The 17416-nt window shown below is 35.6% G+C and overlaps 1 protein-coding gene across 2 annotated transcripts in view; it reads right to left on the reverse strand.

Moving 5' to 3' along the window:
- Positions 1–17416, reverse strand: part of LAMA2 (laminin subunit alpha 2) — a 447053-nt gene that overhangs the window by 231306 nt on the left and 198331 nt on the right. The window lies entirely within an intron of this gene.

Consider the following 17416-nt stretch of genomic DNA (forward strand, 5'->3'; position numbering starts at 1 on the left):
TATCCCAGTTTAATCATGTAATTTAATATAATAAATTAAGAATTAAATAAATTAAACAACATAAAATAAGCAAGGAATTTCACTATTTAAAAAAGTTATCAAATCGTGTATTTTAAAATACATTGAAAGTTCAAAAATAAGAGTAAAAAGAAAATCCAGGAAAAGTGTTCTTTATGCTAGGTAATTTGCATAATACATTTTCAACAAATTAATGCCATAATAGACATTTTTAGAGCTACACTATATTTAACTAATGAGAACTGAAGAAATGTTAATGTGTATCATAATCGTCAGGCAAGAACATTCATCATTTTGTTAACTTTCTCTAATATCTTATTTTATACACCTGACATTCAAGAAAATTTGACCATTTTTTTGAACCAAATATAATTCTGATGTAATTTTAGTTATTAGTAGGTAATTCAATAAGCATATTTTAATATATGACTTGGTGTTAAGCTTGCCTTTATGCAAAACAAATGTAAATATAAAGATATAGCAAAGAGAATAACATATTTCTCCTTTTGGTATAATTTACACAAATACAAATATCTTTTTTTTATATATAGAGAGAAAGAAAAGCTTGTAGCTAGCTTTGTGAATAGATGGGAAAGGTAGGGTAAAACAAAGCTTATTCTTTTGTGGAGGTGCTGACCATGCTCAGAAAGAGCACCAAAGGGTCTTTGAATCTTGTTAAAGCTCATTGGCTCCTTACCATGACTTGATAAAAGACTCAACCCCCCCCCCCCCCTCAAAAAAAAAAATAGCCCTAACCAGTTTGGCTCAGTGGATAGAGCATTGGCCTGTGGACTGAAAGGTCCCAGGTTTGATTCCAGTCAAGGGTATGTATCTCGGTTGCGGGCACATCCCCAGTAGGATATCCCCAGTAGGATGTGTACAGGAGGCAGCTGATCGATGTTTCTCTCTCCATCAGTGTTTCTAACTCTCTATCCCTCTCCCTTCCTCTTAATATATATATTAAGTAAAAAATATATATTTTTTTAAATCCAACCACTGGGTACCCTACCCTAGTAGTTTAAAAACTGGGAAGATCCCATTCTTTTTTTCTACAAACTCTATACATCTAAATACTTAATGTTTATTTTGTTCTAGTTCAGGTGGTTCTAGGCTTCCCAGTTCCTGGAATCTCCTTGCTTGTCATTCATGCTAACATGAGCATTCAATTATACAACATGCTCAGATGACTCAATAAGTTCTTATGAAGGTTCAAATTATGAAATTACCTTTTTAACACTTCAGGGTTTTAAGATTTTACTTCCAGCTCTTTGAAACCATACATTTGTCTAAAAGCAACTATAATAATAACTTAATCTACTGCATTTCATTCACTTAATTACACAGGCCACAATTTGTAGTAGGCTACTGAGATGAACTCAGTTGAATTCATAGACATCTTTTTCTTTTCTATATACACTGAGTGGCCAGATTATTATGAATTATGAACACATCATAATCTGGTCATTCAGTGTATATCCCATACAATGAAAGGCTAATATACAAACTGTTCCCTCGACCAGGAGTTCGACCAGCAGGCAGGCTGGCCAACTGCCCATGTCCCCTCCCCCTGGCCAGGCTGCCCTAACCCCACCCATGCACAAATTCATGCACCTGGCCTCTAAAAAAAAAAATATATATATATATATATACACACACACACACACACACACACACACACACACACACACACACACACACATATATATATATATATATATATATATATATATATATATACACATACACACACTGTATGGCCAGGTTATTATGGGTTCAGAGATCATAATCTGGCCACTCAGAGTATAGTTTCGTAAAGACACACAATTGATGATTCATTTTATGCTTCCTCTTATATAACTGAGGTGGTATAACATCGGATATTTAAAACACATTCCATGTAATTGGATTTTAGAACTAGCATAAAAGAACATATACAATTAAGAATGAGCATATTAATATTGACTTACATCAAAATGTCTTAATTTAAAAAATGCTATTTGATTTTGTAACTGTTCATAAATTTATCCCCCCAAATAAACATTTTGTTGCTTTAATAAAATTTACTTATTCAATTTAAAACATATTAATGTTAATGGATTTCTTGTTATAAAATAGCTCTAATATAACATGTGAATGGAGAAGAAATTGCATCATTACATTTTTTTTTTCAATTTACCTTTCATTTTTGTTATACTTTGAACATCCTGACTGTGTTCTTCTAAGAGAAAAACGCCAAAGGAAAAAAAAAAAGTCAGCAAAACTAGGGTCTTCTACATAATAAGAAACAGCTAGATGGGTAGAATTGTTATGATAAATTATTCATTTTGGGGAGTTTTCATGTTTACTAGTATATGTGTGGCATTATGCATATTTTATTTTAAATGGCTGAATATTTGGACATTGATTACTTCCGGCCTTTATAATAATAAATATAGCCTTTTTACAAAAACAAAACAAAACACAAAACACATAATCCCAGCCCTCACAAATCTATGGATAGAAATGAAGTCCCACTGACATCAGTATCCAATAAGGATCATTCTTTTTTTTTTTTTTTTTTTTTTAAATATATTTTATTGATTTTATACAGAGAGGAAGGGAGAGAGATAGAGAGTTAGAAACATCGATGAGAGAGAGTCATCGATCAGCTGCCTCTTGCACACCCCCTACTGGGGATATGCCCGCAACCAAGGTACATGCCCTTGACCGGAATCGAACCCGGGACCCTTCAGTCCCCAAGCCGACGCTCTATCCATTGAGCCAAACCGGTCCCGGCCAATAAGGATCATTCTTAAGCCGATTTACATTTCCAAAGCAAATCTGTTCTGGTCCCTCATCTAGACATTTCATCATTCATTGGCTGCTGGTGTTCATAATGGGAAATACAACTTCATGCAAAGCTGCCCTCACCCCTCAGATTTCAAACCTGCTCTTGGTCAGATGAAGATAAAATAGCCTTTTCTCCACCCTGTGTCACAATTTGTCTCACATTTTTGACAAAAGCATCTCCCTTGCTTGCCGTCCTCCTCCTTTTTGCCATGTATGCTAACATATTAACAGGGTCTGGGGATTAGAACATGGACATATTTAAAGGAGTTATCACATATATCAATCAATATAAATAAATTCCTCAGGGGTCACCAGCTACCACCTCTTCAAACAGACCCAGAATTCTAATTTGGAATCAGTTGCTGTGATAATAATTTTAAATAATAAAAAATAGATCATTTTTGGAGAGAGGAGGTATAGAGAAGGTAAAATGAGTTGCATATATAGATTTTTTTTTCTAAAATCAGGATGGCTGCAGTTTTCAGAGAGTGACAGAAATTAGCAGATTAAATCATCACATCCAGAAAAGGAAGGCTTACATTCCATATGCTGACAGGTTTCTAACAGAACTGTAGGCCTAGTCGACATAGCTATAATAGGAGCATATATGTTCTCTATCTAGCCAGTGCCATTCTGCTGAGTTTCAAGCAGGAAGAAGCTCAGCTTTCCTTAGAATATAAATCATGTCAAAAGTAATAGTTAAGCTCCAAAATAAATTAAGGAAAACTTAAAGTGACTTTTCTAAGCCTAGCACATATAGACACAAATTAGGACCATCCTGTACGTATGCTGAATGGTGATAATATTCTGCCAAACAAGAAAATGCCTTCTTTAAATAGACAGCTATATTTTTCAGGTTAGTGAGTGAGAAGAAAGAACATCGCATAATGCAGTTTCAATCAAGAGGACCTTAGTGACAACTTTTATTTCTATATCATTTTTTCCAATAAAGTTTGGAATTCCATCTATATTGTGTCGATATAGCAATGGTAACTACATAGAGGTAGAGGCCATCTATTTCTGGAGATGTCACTAACATCTAATGGCATGCTACTTCAGGAGCTGAAAAAATTTTTTTTTAAGTGGTTGAATCATTTCATGCATAAAATGTACCAACCAATATTTTGGAGAGCATATGTTCCACTGGCTTGCTGTTTTGTTAAAAAAAAAAAAAAGTCCAAGCTCTCTGTTTTCATCATAAATGTAAAAGTGAAGGAGAAGAAAGTTCATGGGCAGTTTGAGGAACTCAAGGACAAAGGAATACTAGAAAAGTGTCTATGTCTGGGGGGATAGAGAGGGAAGGTGGATGCTATAGTGCTTCCGTAGCAGCCCTGAAACTCTTCAATGTCAACACATAGGGATGGAAAGTAAACAACTGTACTGTAATACTGCAAAACATTCCTTCATTCTCCAAGTAATAAATATGTTTTTATATGGTTTTCTATATGATAGGCCTAATAATATGTACGTCAGAGCACTATGTAAAGACCAAACTGAATAATGTAAATAAAACAAATAGCACTGTGCCAGGTATACATGAGAATACTTAAGACATTCCAGGTATACATATGGATACTAAATGTAGTTCAATTAATGTTGTTATTAATATATTTGAGGAATAAGACAATTCTTAAATCATTTGTAAAATATATTTTGTGTCCAGGAAAGTATAATTTCAAACTATTAAACTTTTTCTTCCTTGGCATATTTTTTTTTTTGTATGGTGATTGGCTTGGGGTTTGCGTCTGTGTAAGTAGGTTAATAATTCTGTTTTCTACTTCCAAAATACAGGAAAGAGTACTTTTGGTTGATAGACTAACATTAATTTGAGCCGCAAAATGATAGAAACTTTTTGAGCAATTGCTTTCAAAATTGTTTCTGTGTAATAAAAGTTGCTTTTGCAAGACAATTAATTTCTCACTCATTGGCCCATTTTATTTCAGGTTTGATGTTATTACTTGCACTTTGTTTTGTGGCTGGGGAGAAGCTCTTACACAGAGAAATGTTAAGCATTAGCATTTTCTTGTTCTTTGCTTATACATACATTGTTAATTCCATCTTCACTGTAGTTCTTTAAAGGGATATATTAAATTCATGTGATTATTTGGTGAGTCTTCATTGCTTGAAAAGAACTATGATGTAACTCGTAAATCAACTTGGCTAAGCAAAATTAATGTACTTTTCCTCAATTTATGAACAAGTGATGTTATAAATCCAGCCACTTTGCAAATGCTAATTTTTCCCTTAGAACATCTTAAGCCTGGTTCCCACTTTATTCTTTCTTATCTTTTAGATTAAATAAAACATATACAGAAGTCCTAGGGTTCCTCCTACAGACACTTCTAGAGAGCGCATACTCCTGGGTTCTTGAAGACTATAGACTTAAAGTGTTGTTTTTGACATCCATGATTTAGAAAATTATTAGTTTGAACTCAAAGTCATGCAAACTAGCAATTTACTAGAAATTCTTAATGGAATAATTGGCAAATATCTACTATACTTTTATCACTAGCACTGTTAAGTTATATGTGTTTGAGGCCTTACATATAAATACCTGACATATTTAATAAAAATGATTACAGTGTTAGATATATATAAAAATTTAAGTATCTGCAAATGAAAATATTATCTTTCTCTCTCATTTATTTTACCTATACAATATAATTCATTTATTTTACCAAAACTAGATGACAATTTTATAATGGCCAAGATCTTTTCATTATAAGCAATTCTCGAAAAGTACCAAATTATAACAGGCATTTAATAAATGTTAGCAAAAATGAGAAAATAATTAATTTAACTTAGAGCCTATTGATGTTTTATGTTATAAAGGAAGTTCACACCTAATTATTACCCACCCCCCAAGAATTTTAATCACTAAATATGCTCTATCCAGTTTTTTTTAAAGGCTTTATAATTTGCACCAGTATGTTGAATGTATATCAAACATTTTAAACCCAGATTTATACAATTCAATTGGATGCACTAAATATGGTTGAACAGCTTAAGTTTAAGGCAGCATGGAAGGGGGGCTCAGCACAAGATGAATAAAATCCTCTTCCTCCAGTAACAAAGTTTAAAGTGGTGAGGAGGAAAAACACTGTGTACACTGTGAACAAATGAATAATTTCACAATAAAATAAGACATTTCCATTGGACTGTCATATTACAGCTTTTATAGAGTATACTTGTGGTTTAGATACATTGAGTCAATTGTCATGCCATTTGTGGTTTTTAGCTATTCTCCATGGGGTTGAATTTAGCCTTTCATTTAAATGAGAGTATTAGTGTCAATGAACTACCTTAAATAAGATCACCATAGTAATATGGAGAGCTATCCATTACTATACCCTAAGAATCATTCCCCTGTAAACGTTCGCATAATGCTTTCCATGACAATCATCTGTCCCCACGTTGTTAGTAAATTCAAACTTAAAAACATGCAAAGCTGTTTTTAATGTCATTTGCAGTAATAAATTTGGGGATATTATCTGTCTTAATTTAGTTCACACATTACACATTACATTTCAGTGCTTTAAGCCTTGATTCGTTAAAAGATGTCATGACCCCATGGCAATGGAAATTCAGTGTTTCTGATATTTGGGGGGAAAAAACAAAAACGATCAAATCTGGTGAGTGCTGGGGATGTGAGCCAAGAACTTTTGGCTTTGGGATGGAGCTGGTTGGCCTACATATAACAAAAGTCTCTTCCTTCGTGTAGTCCTAAGAACAAAAAAAAGAAAGACACTTTTTGACTCTGCTAGGTTTACATGGAGTTTTCTGAAACACAAACGACTGGCTCCTGGCCCAACTTTATTTTTCTTAAGGGACTTTCACAAACATGTTGTGAAACTTCGCAAGATCCCCTTGAAGCTGTCTTTGTCCATAAGTGACAGTGTAGAATAGATCACATCTGAAGTTTCTCAGAAACTGTAACATTTGTTTAAATTTATATTCATTTTTCTCTATGAAAGATATTTAAAAGGATATCAATTAGATCTTTTTATAAAATATATATATATTATTGATTTTTTTACAGAGAGGAAGAGAGAGGGATAGAGAGTTAGAAACATCGATGATAGAGAAACATCAATCAACTGCCTCCTGCACAAGTCCTACTGGGGATGTGCCCTCAACCAAGGTAAATGCCCTTGACCAAAATCGAATCTGGGACCTCTCAGTCCACAGACCAACGTTCTATCCACTGAACCAAATTGGTTTTAGCTCAATTAGATCTTTTAACAATTTTGGTCCATGGGAGGAAATAATAATTTTTAAAAAGGAAGGTTTGAATTTACTAACAACGTGGGGACAGATGATTATCATGGAAAGCATTATGGGAACATTTACAGGGGAAAGATTCTTAGGGTATAGTAATAGATAGCTCTCCATATTACTATGGTGGTCTTATTTAACGTAGTTCATTGACACTCATAATCTCATTTAAACGAAAGGCTAAATTCAACCCCATGGAGAATAGCTAATTGCCAATAAGATTTCTAAAATTGACCAAATTATTTGCTAGTCATGTGCATTTGCAAATTAACATAATTACAAACCTCACAAACATAAACTAATTATAAAAACCAGATGTTGGATATTGCATATGAAGAGAAGTAATTTAAGGGTTTAAGATTATATATATATGTATATATATATATACATATATATATGTATATATATATCTGTAATTTATCTCTATTGCTGAAAATATTACAGATGTCGCTTTATTTGTTTTCACATTGACATATCCCACCCCACAACCCCCTCCCAGGTCTTCTTTATTAAAAGATAGTTGATATTCAATATTATATGACTTTCAGGTATAGAGTATATTAATCGACATTTACTAGTATATACCTTATGAAGTAATCACTCTGATATATCTAGTAATCATCATCATAATACAAAGTTGTGATGTTACTATTGACTGTATTCCCTATGCAAAATAGATATTTTGTATTCAAATCACACTCTCTGTATTTTAAGAACATAATTATATTGCTTACTTTCCAGATTCAAAATCTAATTTTAAAACAAAGGCCTTATTATGTGTTTGGGAATAATATTTGTTTCTGATAATTACAACCTCTTCAAAATATTCTTAATAACATTAAAGTATTTTCTAATTGTGCAACAAAAATCATGCATCATAAATAGAATATTAAATACTGTACTTTATATTAATGTTATTTTATTAGTGTTATTAATTTAATATTCACTGTATTAATAAAATAAAATAATTTTTATTAAGACTGAATGTGGATCTCATATATCCCTCAATGATTCAATACTAGCTAACATTTGTCATAATAAATAACTCTAGCTGTCATGTAGATCATTACATAATCCCAAGAAAATGCCCTTTGTATTTTAACCATTAGTTAATACCTACTTGTACAATAGAATTATTCATAACATATTCTTGAAAACTGAAAATCTACTTATTGCAAAACTAGTTCAAAGCTATTCAGATAAGCATGTGTCTTTATGCTCATTACAAGGAACATCATTTTAACTATAGGGATTACTTAACATTTATACAATGTTCCAGAATATGCTCTAGGCAGCCCTATTGTATGAATAGCATTCTATGCCCTCAAGGATATCATTTTCTCCTCAATTGACATGAAAACAAAGGAGAACAGTTTTCACAATTCTATATAATAAAACCCTAATATGTAAATGGACTCAAGCGCAGTATGACCGGAGGAATGACTAATTGCTATGAAGCACATTGACCACCAGGGAGCAGATGCTCAACACAGGAGCTGCCCCCTGGTGGCCAGTGTGCTCCCACAGAAGGAGTGCCATTCAGTCAGAAGCTGGGCTCATGGCTGGCGAGCAAAGGGGCAGTGGCAGGAGAGGGTCTAAGGTGGGCAAATAAGGAGCGAGGGGTCCTGGACTGCAAGAGGGATGTCTAAGTCAGCAGGCAGACATCCCCTGAGGGATCCTGGACTGAGAGAGGGTGCAGGCTATGCTGAGGGCCTTCCCCGCAGTGCACAAATTTCATGCAGCAGGCCTCTAGTGTAAACATAAAGTTTCCGTCTCTGCAATGGTGTTTAATCTGTGATAGAGAGCTACTGGTGACTTTAGTTATATAACCTGGCACTGTGTTTCTTAGTTGCTTTGTGATTATCCATTACTTATAAAACAAAGTTTGATTTCTGGTTTCTATCATATATTGAGCGAATTTTTGCTCTAGACAATAGGGCATAATCGACCATTATTGTCGTGGTTCATACTCTAACATAGGGGTGTCGAACTCAATCAGAGAAGGGGCCAAAATCTAAAATCCAGCCTAAATCGTGGGCCGAATGGTTTACTGAACAGTCATAAACTGACAATGTCATAAACTGACAGCGGAGTGCAGTGATGACAGCGCGGTGCGGGCCACATTCCAAGGCCTGGCGGATTGGATTTGGCCCGCGGGCCTTGTGTTTGACACATGTGCACAGAAGGCAGAAATTTGTCTGTAGTCACTGATTCTATTTTTTTCTATAGGCTGTTTTTAAAAACCAACAGGAAAAAGTTATAAAACACCAGTATTCAGTTAACAAATGGAATCTATCATATAATTTTGGATATTGAATGAAGTTAGTTTTTTTAATATAAAAAAACAAGGCTATAAATAATTATACAGTTCCCATTACAAACCAGATGTTTTATGTTTTATTAAGCAAAATCATCATGATAATTTTATGAAGTAGCATTTTCAGACTCTATTTCAGAGTTAAAGTGACTAAAAATATGAGGTGAAAGAATTTCTCTAAGATTTCACAGCTAGTAAGTGTTATAGGTTTGAAATCATAATCAGGTCTATTTGATGACATCATTTTTTATATTATAACACACAGCCATGGGAAATATATATGTGTTGGGCATCCTAGCATTCTCCAGAAAGGCATGACTATGACATGGAGTGGGAAAGCAGTATCTCTAATTACTTCTTATTAGGAAGGAAGGAAGGAAGGAAGGAAGGAAGGAAGGAAGGAAGGAAGGAAGGAAGGAAGGAAGGAAGGAAGGAAGGAGGGAGGGAGGGAGGGAGGGAGGGAGGGAGGGAGGGAGGGAGGGGAGGGAGGGAGGGAGGGAGGGAGGGAGGGAGGGAGGGAGGAAAGAAAGAGCCTTCTAGATATAAGGAGACAGTCTGAATCAGAAGTTTTAGTGTTGGATTATATTTATAATTAAATTATTATACATAACCCTTTAGGAATTCATTTGGAATAAAAATATCTGACTTGAGTAACCCCTCAGAGGCTTATTCAGTCTTTACATGATGAGTTTTACAAGGGATCCTTCGGTCTGCATGCTGGTGCTCTATCCACTGAGCCAAACCAGCTAGGGCTGAAAAGGCTACATATTGTATGAGTCTAAGTACATGACATTCTGCAAAAGGCAAAATTATGGAGATGGTAAAGCAGAAAATGGCCCAACCCATCTTTGTCACTCTAATTTTAAATTGTCATATCTGCCCAGGGGATTTAATGACAGAAAGACAGCCAAACCTAGGACATCACAATAATCACTAGAAATGCTTTAAAATGCATACACTTTTTTCGCAGAGAACATTTTGCCATCCAGCAGACTAAACAGCACTAAGTCAAACATTTAAATTAAAAGCCACAGCTGCCTAAATAGTATTGTATCTGTTTGTTTTATTATCTTGAAAGGCAGCTGCTTCCTAAGTAAAAGCAAATTAAACGTAGTCAACAAACTTCTTTAATTTGATGGCATGAACTCTACATTGATGTTTGAAAACAAGTGACACGATTTTAACTTACCTTGACCGTAAAGTAAATAGCCTACTCTTTTTTGAATGTCTTGCACAGAAAAAATGGGAAGAGATCTGCAGCACAGATCAGGGTGTCATAAATCTAACGTTAGCCTGGTCTCTGGAGAAGCCGTATATCTTTGTTTAAGTGACTTAATCTTTCATGGTCTGTTTCTACATTCCATTGCCGGTACTCTCAACATGCAAAACAGATAAAGACACTGGTTTGAAGAGGGAAAGGGGCTCTCTATCTGCTCTATCCCACTTCCTGTGCGAGCACAGGAGGACCACACAGAACACAGTGTGAAAACCACTTAATAGAATGCTGCTCCAGTTCTGAAATTCTTTGTTTCTATGTAAATATCCAAAACATCTTAGCTTCCTCCAAATTCACAAAGAACAAGACTTTTACCCAAACAATGCTGCTCAGGCTTATAAAATTTGAGGGCTGGAAAAGAATTTGGCAGACTATTTAGTCTGTCTGCCTCACTCTGAATAGATGTGGCCTTAAATGCTCCTAGAATTATTTTATTTTAATATTTAGAAAATACAAACAGGCACTTCTGAAGAAATCCCAACCAAGCAATTGCTCTAATGGTGCTTTTTTATTTTTATTTTTTAAAGGAGAATTCTACCTATAATGCCTCTTGTTCATCTTCTATAAAAACAGAGATAATTATTATTCACACAGAGCGTCCATCTATTCACTCAAAGAAAAATTATTAAGCTCTCATGTTGTCCAGAAGAGTGCTAGGCCTTAGAGGTACAAAGTTGAACAGAACCCGTTGCATTCGGGAAATCCCAGACCAGGGAGCACTGTTTCAGGAGGCTGGCCAAGTCTCAGGGGAAGAGCACAGGGGAGGCCAAACTCTGCATGTTCTGGGAGATGGGGTAATCAGAAAAGTAACAACACGTTTTCAAATATCAAGTCAACATCCTTTTGGAGGTTGAATAGAAGTCACTCAGGAAAAGGGCAGATATGTTCTCAGACAAAAGGCAACTGTGAGATAGGAATATATGGGAGACATACTTATGGCTGGTCCTCAGAGATTTCACTGCATCAAGACAGTGGGATTTCAAACTGAGGACTGAGGAAATCAAAGCTGAGCTTTAAAAAAGATATTCCTCCATCAGGTATGGAATGAAGTAGTATTGGTTGGGGAGGTGGGAGGTAAAAGAAAGTTAGATGGCTTTTCATGAAAGCTAGGTAAGGAGAAGTGTTGGCTGAACACCAACTGCTCAGTGATTGGATGCATTTTATTTCCTTTGCTCTGACACATCCTCACTTTCTATGGCTGGGCTGATGTAGCATCAACTACGGACAATAGAAACATTTTTTTCTCAAGAGGCAAGCAGTCACTTTGCCATACTTTTGCCATGTTATCATTTCATCCTTAGTTGTCAGCTGATGGTATTTTGTGTTAAAATCATAAGATTGCCATTTGTAGGAGAACTTTAAAATCATGTGATCTGTTTTCATACCAGATTTTTTTTTCTTCCAAACCCTACCACAAATGAGGCTGTGGGGAGATAATAGAGACAAGAACTCCCAGCCTAACAAGAACCAGCCCTGAAAGCCACTGTTCTCTTTCAGGCCTTCTCCCGCTGTAAGCACACTGGCCCTGTCGCCCACATGAACCACTTTTCTTGTTTTTGCATGTTCTAATTAAGATTTTGTTTGCAATCTTCTCCCATGAAGAATTGAGGCCCAGTGAAGTTAAGGGTCTTGGCTGAACTTACACTTAAATAGAGGGCAGCAGAGCCCAAATGGCAAAACCGCTGACACATATTCAGAAAGAGCTGGAACCTCTTCTACAATCTGAAACTGGCCCAAACCCCCATGTAATACGCAGGTCCTGCCAAGAGTCCTTACTCCAGATATGAATGACCGTGCATGTTAGACCTCTTATTTTTAAAAAGATTCATTTTCTTCCTATATAAATGTGTATTATTTGTGTGCTTTGTGTTTCTGTTGCCAGGAGATGGATGGGTAGATTTGGACTTATGTATTTTGTAGTGGCTAAAAAAGGGTTATTCTAGGGTTCCTTGGTATAGGCTAAACTATTAAGAAAGTCAAATTCTGCCGAAACCGGTTTGGCTCAGTGGATAGAGCGTCAGCTTGGGGACTGAAGGGTCCTGGGTTCGATTCCAGTCAAGGACATGTACCTTGGTTGCGGGCACATCTCCAGTAGGATGTGTGCAAGAGGCAACTGATCGATGACTCCCTCTCATCAATGTTTCTAACTCGCTATCTCTCTCCCTTCCTCTCTGTACAAAATCAATAAAATATATTTTAAAAAATTTTAAAAAAATAAGAAAGTCAAATTCTGAGTTCAGGCTAAGAAATGCTGTAGAAATATATATATATATATATATATATATATATATATATATATATATATATATATATATATTGCGTTGAGAAGCTTAACTTCTGGGAATCATCTACAAATTCTCAATCATCAGTTACTTTAAAAAAAAGTAAGAGTAAAAAGTGGCCCTCAGAATTATATGGGTAAAAAAAAAATCACTGGGGGAGGTTGTTAAAAGTGTAGATTTCCACATATTTCCTCCAGATTTTTGACTAAGTGAATCCCAAATAGGAGTCAGTAATCTCTATTTTCAATAAAGTCACCGGGTGACTCTAAATGAGACTATTGTAGCTAGAAGTAGACTTTAAAAGAAGGGGTTAGTTTAATGGTTCTGCTGAACCCTTTACCATAGCTTGTACCCTTTAAGTAAAAATACTGCACTACATGAGCCAGGAACATTGAATCCATCTTTAGCCTTACTAAGTCTTATGGGATCAAGCTGTCATGGGGTTCATTCCAAGCATAGTTCAGGGGTCCTCAAACTTTTTAAAGTGGGGGCCAGATCACGGTCCCTCAGAGAGCTGGAGGGCCGGACTATATGAACTACTAATTCCTACTGTAACACCTTGGCTGCGCTCACTGCCCAAAAAACCTGGCGGGCCGGATCAGACTCCTCTGCTGGCCGCATGTGGCTCGCGGGCCGTAGTTTGAAGACCCCTGGTTTATATTATCCTAAATGTCTTTCACCAGACCCAAAGTTCATGTGTCTTTCTGGCAGAACAGTCAATTATTTTTTTCAAACACGGATTCTACCACCATCATCTAAATAACTGCTAGATAATGAGATACATTAAATTGTCCTATTGTCTCCTGTGTAAAGTTTCAAAATAGTTTTTAACCAAGTGCAAACTTAGTATTATATGATAACAATCAAATTTTCTTGCTACACTTGTTTTGAAAAAAAATAAAAGCAAAATAAAGCATTTTGACTTTTATACAACGTCATCACCACTTAATTTAAAACTACTGGATGTAAGAAAAATATGCCCTATTCATTTCCCCCTGTGATAATGAGTTAAAAGGTTTAAGGCAGTAAGCGGCCTTAAGGAGCTTTAACTGCCTGCAAAGCTTTTTGCTTGTGGGTTATTTCCGGTCCCATTTCATTATAAAGAACTTACTTCCAGAACACAAAGGCTGATTACTTCACACCCAGCCGCAGGTGAACACTAGAGAAAAGGCACTTACTCCCTGACCAGACACACCTTAGACTAAAAGAGAGAGGGTCCTATTGAAAGTTACTTTCTAAGTCAAAATACGTACTATAAAAACTTAATAGATAGGAGCAGATTCTTCCTATCCTTTTCTCTTTGTTGATCTATTTATTGATTTTCTTTTCTTCTTCCTTCCTTCCTCCCCCCTTCCTTCCTTCTTTTATTCTTGTGTACGGGGAACCTTTCTAAAATTTCAATGGGATAATGCCTGACCTCAAATTAGATCCAGTTGGAATTAGTAATGATAACTAATTAATATGTATCAGGGGCTGTCTTGAATGCTGTATATCTATGAATTCAATTAATCCCCATGATAACTCTGTGAAGTGGGTATTAGTATTGAAGCATGGGGAGCAGGGAGCGGATCTCCCCCTTGCACGTTCTTGCCTCACCAAGTTTGAAGGATAAAATTTGAGGACTAAAAGGATGTGTTCGTAAAAGGGTGTAAATTTATTGGAAGCAAATACAGACTCCCACATAGGGAGAGGGTTCCCAAGGGGAACCCACTAAGCCCCCCTTTTTAAGGTTTATAAATGCTGTAGTTCTTTGTGTCTTCATGCTCCCTTCCAATTGGCCCCCTTCCCCATTTTATGACCCTGTGCTTTTTTCTGATTGGTCACTCTTTTGCAGAATATTAGCTTCAAAGTCCAAACCCACATGGTGCCTTCCTTTCTCTCTCCCTCTTATCTTGTAACATTCCTCTATCTCCTGTGAAAATCTGTTTCCCTCTTTCTGCCATCTGTCCATGTTTCTCTATCCGCTGTGAAAGTTTGCTTTCCTTGCCCCTTATCCTGTGGAACCTTGCTATTCTTTGCGAATGTATACCTTCTGGAGGCTCCAAGCCCTCACCTATGCATTCCTCCCCCATGGACTCTTTATTCCCAAGACTCCCACAACCTGCTATTTTATCTCTAAAATTCCTTTCAGTATTATCTCTGCATTACACATGAGGAAACAGTGACACGGGAAAACTAAGTTACCATACTATAATCACATAGCTATTGTCTATGAGAAATAAGTCAACACAATTCCCTGTTTCAGTGTTAAACAATGCTGGGAGCAATCATAGATTCAACCCCTATTTTTAACAATTCTAAAAATGTAGTTTGAGCAAAGCTGGTTCTTGGACTGTGATCTGTGTAAACTAACTTATGTATAGACTTGCTTGTTCTTCAATAACCGATCCAAGACTTTTGCCTTATACTTGGGACATATACAAGGCTATGGTATTCATAAGTTCAGCCCAATTGCTTGCAATGAAATATCTGCATTAAAATCACCCAGCCTTGCCCCTAAAACCCATGAGTAGCTTCCCCTGATCTTGACTTTCCAAGACACTACTAAGACTCCATCAAGGTGGCTGGTGTTCTTCTTACTGAAGTAACTTCATAAACTTAGTTTTACTTGGTCAATAGGCTATTTCCAGAATATATTTGGTAGCTGATATCTGTCTAGTACTTATGAGGAAATAAAAGATTATATTTTAAGTAACTCTTTATCCTCTAATTCTCCTCAAATAAAAAATTGTACCACTATAGCAGAATAGGAAAGTTGATATCAAACTTCAGTAAGTACTTAGATAAATAATTTTGACATTTCCTTAAGACAAAAAAAATCAAAAACTAAAGCACTTGTGTGATTCTTAAAACAATAATCTTTACAAAAGTTCTCTATAAATAAAAGGAAGTATCTGAGTGTCTCCCCCAATCCTCTGGAGTTTAACAGGATTAAATTAATTCATTAAAAGATGCACTTGTTTATATATTACAAATTCAACGTAAGAAAATATTTTTTATTCTTAAATTTTACTCAATCAGGAGACCAACAAGAATGACAAATTCACAGTTGGGAGGTGAGGGGAAGGGGGGGCGGAGTTATCTCAGATTTATGTAGCCAGGAAGGAGTGAGATGTCACATGGTGAGTATTTTGGGTTTGAGCACACAATGCATGAGGAGGTCTTGCTTCTTTGGAAATAGCTGTAAATATATTCATCTGAGTAAAACAATCATCTGTGTCTAGTCATGCATGCTCTCTGCTCTCATGGCTGTCACTGCTGTCGATCCGGAGTTGAGAGGTAATGGCCTCATGATTCAAGGAAACTGCTGAAGTGTGTACTTAGGCTTCAGTTGGAGAGATGGGTTCATTTATCTTCATAATAAGCTATTACCATCGAGAGGTCACAACTCATTGAAGAGACAGTCAGTCTAATTGGCTCAATTCCATTAGCTTTTGACATGCCTCAAGGAGATAAGCACTCTTTTGCAGGTAATTTTCAATCACCCAACAAACTATCTGTTTAATAATTCATCACATTTTTGATTGAGGCCTTATCACATAGTTCCTTCTTCCATGTGGCAAATGTCAGATATTAGATCCAGGTAATAGAAGGAGAGTTTCAGAAAAAAATAAGGTGAGAGACCATTTGCTTTGACTCAAATGCTCCTGTTGGAAGTGATGAGAAGACCTCAGGAATAAACATTTAAACTTTATGCTTCCCCAACAGGATCTGTTGACAATAATAAAACTTCCTGAAACTATCAGGGAAGAGTATTATTTGTATCCTTGTGATAAGTTATGCATGCCAACCAATTTTTAGCTTGTAAGATTGGAGCACTTACTAATTATTGAGTAATCACATAATTACTCAATTACATCACATGAAGCAATGATTTTTACAATGAAGTCTAGAAAATGAAAGTTTGTAATAGCTTATAATATATTAAAATAAAAATAAAGACTGTTCTAGTTAAAATATCTTATTCTACAAAGTTGATAATATTCCGTTCTTGAGAGAACTAGTAGATAGTCTCTGAAGCAAACTCACAATTCAAATGTTAGCTGTTACTCTAAATAGCTAAATAACCTATTAACTACAAATTTATGTTATTTTTCTTCACTATCTTTTACACAGATGCTTCTAGGTTAGGTTAATCATATACCTTGGATTATTCCATATTTGTATACCAAGAATGTTTCTTATTGATTTATAGTTTTATAGAGTTAGATTGCATGTATATACCCCAAACTCAGTCTCTCAATGATAGACATTTTTGCAGCTATCACAAACATTTATGAATGAATAACTTTGCATTTTACATATTTATTTGTACCTGTAGGATAAGTTCCCAGAAGAGAAATATGTAATCAGATGTGTATTTGTAACTTTGATTTCTAAATTGATTTTCTTGGATTGCATCAAAGTATATCCCCACTA

This window comes from Pipistrellus hanaki (genome assembly GCF_964339955.1).
Source record: "Pipistrellus hanaki genome assembly, chromosome: 7".
Taxonomy (NCBI): domain Eukaryota; kingdom Metazoa; phylum Chordata; class Mammalia; order Chiroptera; family Vespertilionidae; genus Pipistrellus; species Pipistrellus hanaki.